Raw genomic sequence first — 13,388 nt, 5'->3', positions numbered from 1 at the left:
TATCCCCCCTTCATCCGCTAAATCCATTTTGGGTCCCTATGTCCCAAAATCTACCATCCTCCATCCTCCTATCAGCCATCATAAAAATCCTATTCCATCCATTTCTATGCAAGATGAACAAAGGCACATATCAGGGCACATCATCCATCATCATCCCCCTACATGCTCTTTCATATCCTCTCCATCTCACAAAGCTTCTCCTAACCATCTTCCGAAAGCTTACCACAGCAATGTGAATGCCAACTTCAAAATGCATAAAGCTAAAAGTCCACATCCTAGGCAATCATATGTCTATTCTAAAAGACATACTCCAAAAAGGCAAAATCCAATCAAAGAATGCAAAACAATGCAAAATCCTATGAAAAGAAAATCCAAAACCATGTGGATCCCCAAGAAAAAAGTTGAAACCCAATGCATAATGGCATCCACCATTGCTAATCCCCCATCTAGTGACTCATGTCCCCCATCTTCTAACTCCATTTTGGGTCCCTATATCCCCAAGCATGCTTCCACAAATCCTCCATCATGCCCGCATCTACCATCTATCCCCCATATGCTCTTTTCACACCCGTTCCAACATGTGCCAATGTTGCTCTTGCAAGCATCCCCATCTCATGCTTCTTTCCAGCATTTTCATCCCTCCATCTCCTACCATCAATCCCATCTAATCCGATCTATTGCATAAATCACACATCCGGTGTACCAACAGCTAGCAACAAAATTGAACATTCCAACAGCCAGTGAAAAATCCCAAAAAAGCCAAAATAGATGAAGAAAGCCAAAATCATTCCAGCTAAGTCCAAAGTCAAAAAGTCAAAAAAGAAAAGAAAAATAAAGCGTCCACTGGTGAAAACTTGACAATTCAAGCGCCTTGGACAAGTACCATGATGAAAACTTGGCAAACAAGCATCATGTGTAATCCCGCCATCCCCAGCTTAGCCTATCACCCTCATGCTTTTGGTCATCTCTTGACATCCAACTCCATCTTCCAATCTATCCACCTATCCTACACCCTCCATCTTCCATCTCACACCATCCACTTATCTCTTGCAGCTTCAGCCAACCATCCCAGCTATCATCCATCTCCCTAGCCCCTTCAGCTTTTTCCATCCTAGCTTCAATCCTATCACATCCATCATAAGACCTCCTTCCACATGTTATCTTCTGATTGGGGGCACTATATTCCTTGGAGATCTTGTCTTGTCCATCCTCCCTTATCATTGGTATCTAGCTCTAGGCTATCCTCATGCAAATCCAATGTCATCTCTTTATATCCATCATAATCCTAGCTATCTACCATCCTATCCAGCCATCTCATTCTGCTCCTCTAGCTATCCTTGGTCACAAAATCTCTCATCATCATTGGATGCATCCTGCCAAATCCATATCTTTCACTATCACCCCACCCTTAGCTTTCGCATCTTGCACAACATCGAACCATCCCGCTATCCTATCATCCTGAGCTTTTTCCTGCTTGTAACTATCTTGGTCTGTTAGCTTGTACCATATCTTGATTACCCCGCTTGTAAATATCTTGGTTTGTCAGCTTGTACATCCTCTTTAGCTTAGTACCGTTGTATCTATCCAACTTTCATGTTCGTTCCTCCTTGATTAGCATCTTGCACACATCGCACAACCCTTGGTTAGCTATTCCAATGCATCCTTTAGCTAGATCTCCTGTCACCAAAGTGCTATCCTTCTTAGTTCCGCTTGCCAGATGCATCACCCATCCAGATCCATCAGCTTAGGTGCTCTCCGATAGATCCTTGTAGGATATAGCTTTCCTCATGTCTGATCTTGGTCTGTAAGTACCTCTTCCTACCCATCTCGTTGGCAAACGGTTCTCTTTTGGATTTTCGCTTTCTTTTGATTTGGAATCTTCCATTTTGGGTCTTGAAATAACTTTTCCAAGAAATCTCCTTGTTCCCTCCTCAAGGTTGCCATGATCTTCCATATCATGGTATACTGTGAATGGGGCAATCAGAGCGTAAGGTCTTGATCATGTCTTTTGCTTGTTTTCCTTTTTGCTTGTGGGTTACCTAGTGTCGTTTCCACACTACTTCCTCTGGGATTCATGTGTGATACTGGGGCAATCCTTGCGTGTTTTTATTGAGTTAGTTCGTCAGTCCTCTGGACAGTTGGTGAAAAGGCCTTGATGTTCTTGGTAACCTTGGCAATTAACCAACAGTCCTATAGCAAATCTAGTGCTCAACTACATGGTGGTACTTCTCTTTGAAGTATCCCCCCCGCTCAAAAAGCTTCAATGGTTTTCCTTCATCTCCATTATCCCCCATCCATATCCAGCATCTGTCTCTCCTACCCCAACTTATGCATCAGTATCTCTTTGAATCACTCCTCACCTTTAGCTTTAAGGATCCACAATCCTAGTCTTAGGGATCCACCAATCCAAATCAATCCACCAAGCCTCATCTTTCGAGATCTACAATCCTAGTCCTAGGGATCTCCGAAACCCATCTTCTGCCAATCTGACTCTTTGAAATCCCGTTGCATCAGCTTTATCATCCTATCATCCATCTCCCTATCCTAGATTTTTTTTTTATAGCGCTCCTCTCCTTCATCCTTTGCAATCCCTGAGATCTTAAGCTTGCTTCCTCTTGTGCCTCTAATTCTCCCTTTATCATTCTCCCATAGTGCGAGTTTGAGCTAATTCAGCCCCTTCTCTTTGCCAATCTAAGTTTCCTTGCTCATCCGAGATTCTTGTACTTTTCAAGAAGCCACCAAGCCTCGCTTTCTCTCCCCGCCGCCTTCTTGAGGGGGCATCTCACAGTCCATTCTCTCCTCTTCTGCTCTAGCCTTGGGCATCTTATTTTCTTATCTTTGATGTCATGCCACTTGCGGCATCACATCAAAGAGGGGCAAAATGTAGACACCTAAAAGTCCTTTAGAAAATAATATTTTTATTATCTGAAAAAAATCCCTGATGACATCATCATTTATTAATTAATTATTTAATTAATTAACTAATTAATTTTTATGCCATTAAATCCCTTTATCTTAATTAAAAATATTTAATTAAGGAATCCCTCTCAAAAATGATTAAATCTTATTTAAACATTATTTCCTTATTTATTAATTATTTAATTAATAAATTGACCAAAAATCTTAAAATAAATAAAAAATTTATTTTTTGCCCAAAACTTGGCCAATTTCCTTAAGACCACTAACCTCTTCCAAAATCTTTTAATCCTTCTTTAATTTTGATTAAAGGCTAATCCCATCATTTCCTACCCCTAATCCCAACTCAAAATATTTAATTAAGATTAAATATTAATCCTCATGTTTATTAAAAAAGTTTTAATAAATATCTCCTCAACCCAAACCCTTGAAATAAATAAAACTTTATTTATTTCCTAAAAATCTAATTTATCCTCATCCTAAGAAGTTCTAGACTCTTCTAGAAAGTCTTCATCCTCATCCAAAGCCTAGACTCTTCTAGAAGATGTCTTTAACCCTAATCCTAATCCCCTCCTAACCTTGTCACATTCCCTAAACATGGGTTAAAACTTGCTAACTCAAGCCAAAGTTAACAAATATCTCCTCCTTCACCCACCGTCATTAATTGCAATCCACTTGCCATCCACTTGCCTAGTCCTAAGCCATCTCTAACCCTTCCTCTAATCATTTTTTCAACCCTAAGCAAGCTCAAAACCCCCCTAAACCCTCAAATTCGAATTTCATGGTATCTCTCACAAATATCTCAACCATAAAACTTTATGAAGCCCACTAGGCCATAAATGACTCTTCCAGGCCCTTCTATTGCTCTTACAAATCATTATGAGGGTCTTTATGAAGATTTTATCCCTTGAGCCTCCTTTTTTGACTCATCCTTCCCCTTTCCTCCATCATCTCACCATGTGACATGTGTCACTCATTGATTGGTTGTAAGGAAGCACAATCCATGTGCTCTCCTCTCATGCAATCTGAGCCCTCCATGAGCTTTTTCCCATCCTTGCATCTTAGACCTCAATCCCTCAAGCCTCTTGCCTATAAATTGGATCCTTCCCCTTTGCAAAATAACACAATCCATGAAGTAAAGTCATAATGCTATTTTGAGAGCCAAATCCATACTAAAGCCATCTATCCACACCAAAAAACCACAATCATCCATTGAAGCCTTTGGAAGCATATTGAGCATACATCCTATCCATTTAGATAAAGCTACTCAACAAGAGAGCTTCTTATTGAGAGAGTCCATTAATGGCTCATATTCTCAATTGAGAGCTCATCTTAGTCTATCTTGAAGTTTATGAATTTTGTTTAGTTTGTAGAAGCTTTATTTAAATTTGGTTTCTATTAGCATACTAACATTGCTCATATACAATCATCAGATAAGAATAGCAGAAAATGATATTTGGAAAACTGCTTTTAAGACAAAACAGGGACTTTATGAGTGGTTGGTTATGCCATTTGGGCTGTGTAATGCACTAGCTACATTCATGAGAGTCATGAATGATGTCTTTCGTCCTTTTATTGATGATTTTGTCATTGTCTATCTAGATGATATTCTTGTATTTAGTAAGTCTTAGGATGATCATTTAATTCATGTAAAAAAAGTACTTGATGTATTAAGAAAAGAAAAACTCTATGTAAAGATGTCAAAATGTGAATTTGCAAAGACATCCTTAGTGTACTTAGGCTATGTCATAGGAAATGGTCAATTGAAAGTAGACCCTACAAAGGTCGAATGTATTGTAAAATGGCCTAAGCCAAGTACATTTATAGAAGTCAGAAGCTTTTTAGGTGCAGTTCAATATTGGAGAAAGTTCATTGCAAACTTCTCTTATATTGCATCACCATTGCACGCATTGACCAGTACTAAGGAAACTTTCTAGTGGGGAGGTCCACAGTAGGAGGCTTTCGACACTTTGAACGAAATGTTGAGCATTGCACCAGTTCTGGCTTTACCAGATTTACATCAACCATTTGAGATTAAGACAAATGCAAGCAGGTTTGCCATGGGAGTTGTACTCATGCAAGGAGGTAAACCAGTCTGCTACCACTCTGAGACTTTTTCAAGAGCAGCAAGTAACAATCCTACTTATGATAAGGAACTTTATGCTTTAGTTCAGAGTGTTAAAAAATGGAAGCACTACTTAATGGGAAAGAAAACTATAATCCACACTGATCACCAGCCGCTACAATATTTGCACTCACAATCTAAGTTGCAACAGAGTAGGCATTTTAGGTGGATGGGTTTTCTACAATAGTTTCATTTGGTAATTAAGTATAATAAGGGTTCCCATAACAAAGTAGTAGATATGCTCTCTAGGCCTCCTATTAAGAATGCTTTGATAATCTTTCAGAATAGTTCTATGGTTCATGAAAGTTTTCAAGAACAATATGCTAATGATGAGGACTTTAAGGATATCTATGTAGCTTTAATCCAAGGTAAACATGTGGAAGAGAAAGATTACTATGTGCAAGATAATTTGTTGTACCACTTGGAAAAACTATGTATTCCTAAGTATGAACAAGCACATGTAATCCGTGAAGCACACACCTCTTTGATTGTAGGACATTTCGGGGTATGTAAGAGATTAGCTCAATTGCAGAAATATTGTTACTGGCCTTGTATGCAGGAAATTATCACCAAGTATATAAAAGGATGTGTAATGTGTGCAACCAGTAAGCCAAGTAATAGGAAATTAGGTTTGTACACACCATTACCTGTACCATCCTGTCCATGGGAAAATGTGTCTATGGACTTTGTGGGGGGTTTACCTATGTCTAGGAAGGGTCATGATTATTTGTATGTAGTAGTTGATCGGTTCAGCAAAATGTGTATTTTAATGCCTTGTAAAAAGCAAGTCACTGCTAAACTGACTGGTCATTTGTACTTTCAAAATGTATGGGTTCATTTTGGATTACCCACTTCCATTGTATTAGATCGAGATTCTCAATTCTTAGGTGAATTTTGGTTATCTTTGTGGGGACTCATGGATACCAAGTTGAAGAAGAGTATAGCCTTCCATCCACAGATAGACGGACAGAAAAAGGTAGTGAATAGGACAGTTGTGCATCTTCTTAGAGGTTATTGCAGCAAGCATCCTAAGTTGTGGGATGAAAGTCTTCACTATGTGCAACATGCTTTCAACCATGCCGCACACTCTTCTACAAAGAGGTCTCCTTTTGAGACTTGCTTCGGTTATTTGCCAAAAACACCAATAGATTTTACTTTTGGAAAGGATGATATCATCGATGGATGCCATGATGCAAAAAGGGCTTTGAAGTTCATCTAGAAGGTCCAAGCAATCCATCAAGTAGTAGAAGCACAATTGGAGCAGAGCCAAGAAAAATACAAGGCTCGCCATGATAAGCATCGCATTGATCATTATATTCTAGTTGGTGATAGTGTTTGGTCACATATCAATAAGGAAAGAATGCAAGGTGAAGGAAGGAAGCTCAAGCCTATTAGGTATGGTCCTTTTGAAATTTTCTAAAAGATTGGTACTAATGCCTTCCGCCTTAATCTTCCTCCATACATGCAAATTTACTCAGTTGTCAATGTTGAGAATCTGAATTTGTATGAGCCTCCAATGATCTTGGATGAAGACATCAGTGTTCAAGTTCCATCAGTTGATGATCTTTCACCAGAGTATATGACAGAATTGCCAGAAGATGTCATCATAGACAAGAATGTCAGAACTTCATGAAGAAGACTAGTTGAATGCCTTCGAGTGGGATTGAAAGGGATGCATCCAAGAAAGACAATATGAATGGAGATTGGTAAAGTGAGGGAGAAATACCCTCACCTACTTTCCAAGTAATCCAAACTTTCAGTGGTGGGAAAGCTTCTCAGTGGGGAGGCTTGATCCAGGGGATATTTTCACCAAAAATTGAAGAATCTCCAAAACTCCAATAAATGGCATAAGTTTTAAGTCCTCAAAATTTTGGATCCAACACAATTCGAACAGATGAAAAAGGAGTTCGTACGCAAAAGTTATAGCCAGTCAAAGTTTGGTCAAACTAGGTACAAAGGTCATCAAAAGGTGAAAATAAAATCATCTCAAAAGTGGTCAACAATGGATTTCAAATTGAAGATCTCATCAAGAGCTTTCCAACGACGTTCGTTTCATCAAAAATGGAGCTCATATGCAAAAGATATGCCCGATCGAAATTTGAGGTGGAAAAAATAAAATAAAATAATAATAATAAAAATTAAAAGAAACAAAATAATAATAATAGTGACGGAGTTTTGAACCCACCACCATCGGTTCCCAAAATTTGATCGATGGCCATCACACTGTCAGCAACATATGAAAACTATTTAAGAAACGTTTTATTAATGGTTTGACAATGGTGCTAATTCCAAAGGTCGGTGTGGTGGTTGGAACCACTGACCTCCTTTATGACAAAATACTTCATTGCCATCACGCCACATGAGTGGCTATGCATAGAATATGCGTTGTTTTTATTTAACTTTAAGCTAATGCCGATTCCTCTTGCCAATTTAAGGGGATTTGTTGGAAACTAACCCTCCAAAAGAGGATAATGACAAATTCCTAAAATGACTAAAGCCTGATTTCGAAGGTGGATAGTTGTGAAGGCCTATTATTAGATTTGTTTGTTTTTGCCCTATTTTAGGCAAATATTTTGTATAAAAAGGGGGGGTTAGGGGCCTTTTCAAGGCATGAAAATTAAGGGAGAAATTATGCAAATGTTGAGAGAGAGTTGTCTATGTGGAGACTTAGTGATTTTTCCTGCACATAGAGGAATTTTACTTTGTGTGCTTGAAGGAAATTGTCACAAATCACTTGTATTGATTTATTGGAGTTAATCGGATCAGTCCCCCTATTGGAGCTGGACCCGGAGACGTAGTCCTTCTCGGACGAACTCCGAAATCAAATGTGTTGTGTCTCTATCTCTCTTTCTATCATGTCATTCCGTGTTTTCTTATTTGCAATTATGTTAATTTTTCTTTATTAAAGCTTTAAAATTAACTTTATGTAATTGGTTAACATTATCTGTAATAGTCCTAGATCTTAAAAATCAGATCACCAATACTCCTCCGCCATACATTTCAAGTGCTAAACTCCGCAATTTCGGGACCTTCAATCAGTGAACTTTTCACAGTCCAGAGAACGAACTGATGTTCGCATGAGAAAACAATTGATAATTAATAATCATTTCTAACATATGTGTTCTGAGCAAAGATGAAAACCGAACTCGAACTTCTTAGTAAAGGTTAAGGAATGCAGAGAAGTTTAGAGTAAGGTTTGAGTACATAGAGAGAGGTTGTATGTAGTGAGAGAATGGTTTGAATAAATAGAAAAAGAGGGATGTTAAAATGAGGAGATAGTATGTAGTGAGAGAATGGTTTGAATAAATAGAAAGAGAGGGATTTTAATACGAAGAGAGAATGTTTTATTACGAAAAGGGAAAGAGAGGAGGCTTTGATATTTTAAATTTATTCTCATTCCCAAACTAAACTTATTTTAAACTTTTTGAACAATTACCAAGATAACATATCTGTCCACGAATTTTACAAGAAAATCAGTATCTATCCTCTATTGAGGTAAACTGAGGTAACTGCCTTCCAAAGGAGTCCATATCTAAGGGTAGAAAACGACAAGTCGCATATAGTATGGACTGCCAACTATTTCTGGAAAGAGAAAAGCCTTTGACTACTTTAAAATGAATCCAAGACTACAGAGATATTATTCTTGGAGAAATTTATCACATGCAGTGAGATTTTCTAATTTAAAATGTTGTAAGGGAACTTGAAAGACACCATAAATATTGGTATTTTGATACAAGTATGCCATTATGTTTTGGAGCAAAGAAGAACAATTTAATGAAAGGAAATATGTCGTTAGAAGCATACCTGGTTTTTTTGATCAGTACTGAGTGCTTTCACGTGCTCCTTGTATATTGTTTCAGCTGATATAAGGACTGCAAAGGGAGCAGAGAAGCAAAAAGCCTAAGTTCCAAAAACTACTAGTCATGCAATATGAATTTGCAAAGCGTCTAGCTAAAGCACCTGAAGACATGGACAGAGTAAAAAAAAAAGTGACAGTGAATAAGAAAAGCATTTCATATCAACTGGGAAGAGTCTACCATCAATCTTCCAAGTGCCCATTGAAATTCTGTATAATTCAACAAAGAATATAAATTGACATATCACTACTAATTTACATTCATTTTGGAAAGTACAGACTGAAATGCAAAAAAATCCCAAAAATGTTCACTGCACAACCAGATAGGCGGAAGCACAAAATTCCTTAAATGCTACAAAAAATTGTTATAGATTTCATTATGACTTAGAATGTGCATTTAAGAAATATGTAAACTTGTTTTTGATGATTATTATAGGGGATAGAATTCTAAATAATATAAGTAAAATAAATGTTCATACTAATAAAATTCTTAGACTTGGAAAATATAAATAAGAACAAATAAAAATTGAATGCACTCACACCAACACAGCATGGCTTGATAGAAAAACAAATCTAAAAGAGTTTGGTACTCCACCATAAAATTCAAATCATATATGACGTAAAGAGAGCTGTTTCTTAATTGAATTGTCTAAAAGCAATTATACCAAGTTTTGAATTACACTGTTATTTCTTTGATTGAATAAATCTTGATCATAGTTCACTGTATAATCTAAAATGTTAAAATAGAATCTTTATCTAATTTAATTGGGACACAATATTTTCTCTATGTAAGACATGTTTAATTAAGAAACATAAATAATTCAACCCAAATTGCTGGAATACATAGCTCTCATCTTAAGAAAACAATAAGCATAGCTGAAATAAGTAAAACTTAAAAAAATCTAGATAGAAGAGTAACTTCATTTAGATACCCAAAGAAAAGATAGTCAACTAGAAGAATAATTCAAAGATAGTCAAAGAAAAACAATATCAATAGTTCATTAATAGGCATGATTTCATAACAAGCTTTCAATATCGATATTCTTCAGATGTTATACACTTTCTTACAAGATATGCTATTATAAAATCTTGAAGTGCATAGACTGAATATATAGAAGGAAAATAAATCGAGAGTTTCATACATCCACGCAACAAAAATTGCACTATGTGACACTTTCAAATTTAAAATCAACATTGAAAAGTAAAACCGCTAAGAAAAGCAATTGCTACGAGATCTTGTGAACTCATATGGCTGCCCAAGTTTGATTAGCTTGAAGACACGAACTTGATATTTCCAGAAACTTGAATGTAATTATTATTAGAGTGCGTGTACATGTAAAACTGATTAAACTAAATTTCATGTTTTCAGAAAAAGCATTTGTGAACTATTTTGTATTCAGGGAGTTTTTAACACACAAGATTGACAAACTTCAAAATTCCAAAACTCTATAAAAGTATACTAAATAGCATTACATGAAATTGATATTCCTTGAATCCAAAATTTTGTGACAACTGTGCCCACCCCATTTTGTGAACAGCTATGTCACAAAATTTTGTGACATATCCAGCGCGTGTATGCACAGAAATAGCTGTTCTAAAATAACTGTGCCCAACCCATTTAGAACCTAGCTCTTCACCATAGTTTACTTATTGCTAAGCAATAAGTTCGTTGACCATACTTTCAGCGAAAAAACCAAGTACATGCACGTGACAACAGTAGCAGAGATTTGCAAAATACAGCTTCATAATTGGTTTATTGATGGTAGCCACATAATTCAACACATATGTTGCAGCGAATGTCTTCCTACCATCCTAAGAAGCAATTAAACAACTCCTATAGCTATATAATTATGTGAAGCTATTACTTACTAATGCATTGAATTAAGCAACGACTATATTACGTTATTACGGCATTTACGAAATGGATTCATGCACTATAGAAGTACGAAGTACCACCTACATATGGATTTCGGGAAAGCCCGTCATTCTACAGTTAGATATATGGTCTGCCACATGTTAGATAGTTACGATTTTTAAATTATTGATCAAGTCTAAAGAGATGTCAAATAGATTTACTTTCTTCCAAGTAGCTCTTGATTGATGAAAGACTCCAAAACATTCAGAGTAAACAATTTGGTATGAACTAAGATTTGCAGATTGATGCATCATGACTACATACATTAATACAGAAGTAGCATTTTATTAAATACATTTCATGAACAGATAAAATAAGCACTCCTAAAGCGCACAAGAAACAAGAACCACATATACCTGTATATGTAAATAATAAACTCAATGTGCAAACACTTGCTGACCATCAATAGTAGATGGAAAAAAAACTAGTTTTGTGGAAAACGTGAACAGGCTAAAAACATTAGGGAGGAAAAAGATAAGAAACATTAATTAGAATTTTATAAATTGAATATATGAGCTGATGGAAAGTTATTCCACCCAAAAATGTATTTAGAGCTCTCAAAATACAGCGACAGGAAATTACAGATGAAAAGCTTATGGGAAAAGGCGAATAGTAAGAAGTAATCAATAGTCTTACCAGGTACAAAATACGCTCAGTAACCCTTGTAGTCTATTTCTATTAGTGAACTATATTGTATCTTCCCTTGGACACATATGGCCTTGAGTCCAATTTTGTTTGTCGTATTGATTGCTACCTTCATGGTAAATCAAGAGCAATAAGTGTTGGAAAACTTAATGCAGCGTTGAAGTTTGCCTCTTGAGCCAAACGCTCACCTACCATCTTAACGTCCAGAATAGACAGAAAAGTTAATACAGGTAGGTGAGGTTTTCAAATTCTGAAAAGAGGGGGAAACTAGAATGTGACAAAAGGAATGTTTTATTCATTCATGCAGCAGATGTTGTAGATCAAGCAGATCAAAGAGAAGTTGCAGAGCTGAGCAGAGAAGGAAGAAAAAAAGAAGTTTGTGCCTGTAGTTGCACGTGCTTCCCCTGTTCACTCAGTAAGTTTGTTGTTGTTTGGATTTGTCCTGTTGAAGCAGTGATTGCTCTAGGCACCATTGTATGCAGCCATTAGAGTTGCAAGTTTAAAAGTTTATTGAAGCTTGAAGTATTATCAATTTAGGGTTATTTTAGAGTTTTCTAGTTGAAGCCGAATGCTCCCAGATTTTGTAATAGTTTAATGAAAGATTGAATAGAAAGCAAGCAAGCATACTTGAATCTATTGATCTTCCCTTGTATGCTTCATTTGAAAAATTTGTTTGAAAGTTTAAAGCTTTGGCTCTTTGGTTTTAATGGTGAATACATTCACGTTGGAATTTTCTAAGTTATAAACTTTAGATGGAGCCAAGCTCACTCGGCATCCATTGGTGCCAAGCATTTTATTATGGCTGAGCATTGCCTTTCTGTGTCGAGCTTACTCGGCTTCCTTGTGCTGAGCTAACTTGGCACCTATATTCTTCTTGTCACTCGGCACCTATCCTGGCACTCGGCACCTTCAGGTGCCGACCAAAATTGAAACTCGGCACTTTCAAGTGCCAAGCAATTTTTAAGTGCCAAGTATAAATTTTAGGTTTAGGGTTGTGAGTTGTTGAAATTTATATTAATATTTCTCACATGGTATCAGAGCTTTAAAGCCCCACATCCACAGTGAGTTAGGGCATTTGTTTTTTCTTGGGTTATTTGACATGACTGGAGATGCAGGAAAGATATGGCAGCAACCACCACCCTTTAATGGACAGAATTATGATACATGGGCAAAAAAGATAAAAACTATTATGGTTGCAAATGATTTGTGAGAGTTTGTAGTTAATGGGTTCAATGATGTGACAGACCCAACTCAGTATGCTGCCTAAACAAATGCACAGAAGACTCATTTGAAAGAGTCAAGGAGGAAAGATGCAAAGACATTAAGTCTTATTGAAGCAGCAATGACAGAGACAATTTTTCCAAAGATTGCAGCAGCAAATTATGCAAAGGAAGCATGAGATATCTTTGAGACAAACTTCAAGGGGACTGATAAAGTCCATACAGTAAAGCTACAGAACATAAGGAGGGAGCTTGAGAACCTTCAGATGAAGGAGAATGAATTAGTTGCAAACTTCAGTTCAAAGACCTCCAATGTGATTAACCAACTGAAGTCAAATGGAGAAGACTATCAAGAGCAGAGGATAGTGGAAAAGATATTGAGGAGTTTACCTCATAAATATAACAATTTGGTCATGACCATAGAAGAGGCAAAAGACCTCACTATTTTGACAATGGATGAGTTGATGGGTTCTCTTCAAACCCATGAGCATAGGATCAACAGATCTACATCTTCTACTTCCCAAGAGTAAGCATTCAAGGCTCAGTCAAATCCAAGAGAAAGGGGGAGAGGAAGATATGGCTCAGGCAGAAACTCGAGAGGCAGAGGCTGAGGTAATGGAGGACAAAGAAATGTTGCAACAGAAAGCTCAGGAAGAGTAGATGAAGCAAGTCCCAAAATACTTCAAGAGGAGGTAAGAAAAACTACAACTC

General features: G+C 36.9%; 1 protein-coding gene across 5 annotated transcripts in view; it reads right to left on the bottom strand.

The window, feature by feature from the left end:
• The window catches only part of LOC149546317 (putative UPF0481 protein At3g02645), a 61,293-nt gene that overhangs the window by 41,331 nt on the left and 6,574 nt on the right, over positions 1-13,388 (bottom strand). For all 5 annotated transcript variants that reach the window (XM_089791149.1, XM_089791151.1, XM_089791150.1 and 2 more), the window contains one exon: positions 8,846-8,913. The gene's annotated coding sequence lies outside the window, so the exon portion shown is untranslated. The remainder of the gene's footprint in view (positions 1-8,845; positions 8,914-13,388) is intronic.

Source organism: Cupressus sempervirens, chromosome 7, assembly GCF_028749045.1.
Source record: "Cupressus sempervirens isolate cs-2001-9-10 chromosome 7, ASM2874904v1, whole genome shotgun sequence".
NCBI classification, from domain to species: domain Eukaryota; kingdom Viridiplantae; phylum Streptophyta; class Pinopsida; order Cupressales; family Cupressaceae; genus Cupressus; species Cupressus sempervirens.
This window is presented reverse-complemented; position numbering and strand designations above follow the sequence as displayed.